Here is a 3,656-nt window from a genome sequence, read left to right as displayed (position 1 = left end):
TTTTTTTTTTTTTTTTTTTGCGAGAGCAGACAGCAAAGGAAAGGTGGAGGAGTGGCAACATTGTTTAATGACTCACTGAAGTGTAAAAAGGTGTTTTTGGGAAAATTTGACTCTTTTGAACATTTGGCTCTGCAGGTAAAGAGTCCGGTACGAACTATGTTTCTAAATGTTTACAGTCCACATCAAACTTTTTTAATGATTTTAGTGACCTCCTGTCTGTGATACAGTATGCGTTGATTATGACTGTTTAATTATTGTGGGAGACTTTAACTTTCACATTGACAACCCTGAAGACAGAACTGTGTTACACACTTAACAACATTGGTTTAACTCAACATGTTAAAAAACCAACGCACAAACAGGGACATATTTAGACTTGATCATCACTAAAGGTCAGTGTTACTGATGTTGCCCTATCCAATCACTTTTCTGTTACCTTTGAGTACATCATTTCCAGTGACTCATTTAGCCAAAGGGACATCATAAGAAAATGCACCTTTGAGGAAAATGCGACAGAAACTTTTATTCAAGCTTACTCTGCTACTTCAACCTTGAGCTGCAACTCAGTAGATGAGCTAGTAGATAACTTTCAGTCTAAAGTCTCAGACATCATTAGCTGCATTGCTCCAATTAAAGTGAAAGTCTTTTCCAGAAAGAAAAAAATCTCCTGGGAGAAGTGCTCCAGCAATTAGAAGTGAAAAAAGAGAGTGTCGAAAAGCCGAACGCAGGTGGAGAAAGACGAGACTCCTAGTTCACTATGACATCTATAAAGAGGGACTGAAAAATGCATGAGAATCTTTCTTCTCTGAAATCATTAACAAGAACATTAATAATACTCGTGCGTTATTTGCCACAGTCGACAAGCTAACAAATCCTCCTGTGCCCGGTGCTCCTGAACTCCACTCCACCTGGGCCTGCAATGAATTTGCTAATTTCTTTACTGAGAAAGTCCTAAAGATCAGAGGATCAGTTTATACATCCATATCAAGTTCAGTACCAAAGTTGTTTCCAATTGGAATTGATCTTCACCAAATGTCCCAATTCAGCCAAAAAAACTACAAAAGCTTAGAGGAAATCATTCAGCAGCTAAGTTCTTCCACGTGCTGCCTTGATGTTCTACCCACAGCTTTCTTTAAGAAAGTTTTGCCTGTCATAGCATCTGATTTGACTCAGATAATAAACACATCCCTTCTGTCGGGTGCTTTTCCTCAGTCCCTAAAAACAGCAAATATCAAACCACTGCTGAAAAAGAACAATTTAGACAAACTACTACTCCAGAACTACAGGCCCATATCAAACCTCCCCTTTATCAGTAAGATTATTGAAAAAGCTGTGTTTCAACAATTAAACACTTTCTTAAGTATGACCAGCTGCTTTGACGTGTTCCAGTCAGGTTTCCGTGCTCACCACAGTACAGAGACCGCCCTTATCAAGGTGTTTAATGACATCCGTATAAATACAGACTGTGGAAGTACCACAGTGCTGGTACTATTGGACCTCAGTGCAGCATTCAATACTGTCAATCAGTCCATCCTGTTAGAGCGCCTGAAAAACTGGGTCGGCCTCTCTGGTACAGCTCTCAACTGGTTTAAATCCTACTTAAAGGACAGGGACTTTTTGTATCAGTAGGTAACTTCATATCAGAGATAACAAAGATCAGATGTGGGGTTCCCCAAGGGTCCATCCTGGGTCCCCTCCTATTCAATATCTACATGCTCCCTCTGGCTCAGTTAATAAAAAACAACAACATCAGCTACCATAACTATGCAGACGACACACAGCTTTACATCACCATGTCACCAGGTGACTATAAACCAGTTCAAGTACTGAGGAAATGCTTAGAAGAAATCAATGCCTGGATGTGCCATAATTTTCTTCAACTGAATAAAAACAAACTGAAGTAATAATCTTTGGACCAATAGAGGAGAGATCTAAAGTTAGCACACAGCTTCAGTTGCTTCAGCGAGTAACCACTGATCAGGCCCGAAATCTAGGTGTAGTGCTGGATTCAGACTTGAACCTCCAAAAGCATTTAAAGACAATTACAAGGTCGGCTTTCTATCACCTGAAGAACATTTCCAGGATTAAAGGAGTAATGTCTCAGCATGATCTGGAAAAACTAATCCATGCGTTTATTTTTAGTCGAACTGCAACAGTGTTTTCACAGGTCTGCCAAAAAAGTGGATCAGACAGTTGCAGCTGATCCAGAACACTGCTGCCCGTGTCCTCACTAAGACTAAGAAAGTAGAGCACATCACCCCAGTTGTAAAGTTCTTACACTGGCTCCCTATACCTCAGAGAATAGACTTTAAAATACTTCTGTTAGTCTATAAATCTCTGAATGGCTTAGCACCTAAATACATCACAGACTTGCTCTCAGTGTCTCAACCCTCCAGAACACTCAGGTATTCTGGCTCCAGCCTGCTCTGCATACCTAGAACCAGAACTAAACATGGAGAAGCAGCATTTAGTTCCTATGCTCCACTTATCTGGAACAAGCTTCCAGAAAACTGTAAAAATGCGGAAAAACCTTTAAATGAAGACTAAAACCACATTTGTTTAGGATTGCCTTCGACTGTTCTAGTTAAAAAGTTCAACTGAAGCATCATGAATTCATTTTTTTTTTCATTTTCTTTAGTCCAACAGCTTTTAATGTATTTCTTGTTTCTTCGTTTTTTTTAATTATTTATTTTTTCTTCTACTTGCTCTGATTCAGTTTTATTTTCCTATATTTTAATCATGTAAAGCACTTTGCATTGTCTTTGTTCTGAATTGTGCTATACAAATACATTTGCCTAGCCTTGCCTAAAGTCACACAATACATTAGACTGTGCTAGAAGTTAAAACAATTTTTTTTTTCTGTGAGCATTAATGGTCATTCCAGTAAAAGTTTGGACCACAGTTGGTGTCTCCACAGCGTTCAACTCCACCACTATTGCTTGCCGTATTGTGAGCACAAAAAGAAAAGTTATATATGTCTCCCATTAGACCACATCCAAGTTCTTTCTTTATAAACATCGGAGAGTCCAATTCAGGTGAATTCCTGAGTAGGGCTGAATTTCTTGATCAGGTAATTGACAAAATGATGTCCCTCTTGACTGGAAATGGACACCAAGTTTCCCCCCTCTGGTACACAGTGAAGCTCTGCTTAGCTCTGGTAATGCAAGAGGCTAAGCAGAGACATGCTCTCTAGAGCTGTATCAAAACATGGTACAGCTGCTGAACATAGGCTTTGGTTCCTTTCCATGAGAAGCAGTCAGAACTAAAGCCCACAGGAAGAGGGGCAGCATTATTTTTTAGATTTGAAAAGATAGTCATAATGTTCCACAGAGCTGGAGGGAAACTTAGCATACAAGCTCTGGTAAAGGTCCACCTTCTTGCCTCCACCACTGACTGGTAGGGGTGTAAATCACATCCATCATGGCGATTCGATTCAGTATCGATTTCCTGACCCAACGATTCGATTATTTTCGATACTCAAGAATACTAGCCTGGGTGCCAGTCCGAACTTAGTCCCGCCCACAAGGTTTGAGTTCGGGGAAGTTCAGTCAGGCTCTACTCCATAGTAGCGCGAGTATTAAAGCCCACTGTCAGGCGATCCAATCAAATTGTCAGGGCGGGCTTTATACGATGATGGACAGATGATCAAGAGTAAC

The sequence above is a fragment of the Cyprinodon variegatus genome, unplaced genomic scaffold, assembly GCF_000732505.1.
Source record: "Cyprinodon variegatus isolate N-32 unplaced genomic scaffold, C_variegatus-1.0 Scaffold135, whole genome shotgun sequence".
NCBI lineage: Eukaryota > Metazoa > Chordata > Actinopteri > Cyprinodontiformes > Cyprinodontidae > Cyprinodon > Cyprinodon variegatus.
Note: the sequence above shows the minus strand (reverse complement) of the source record.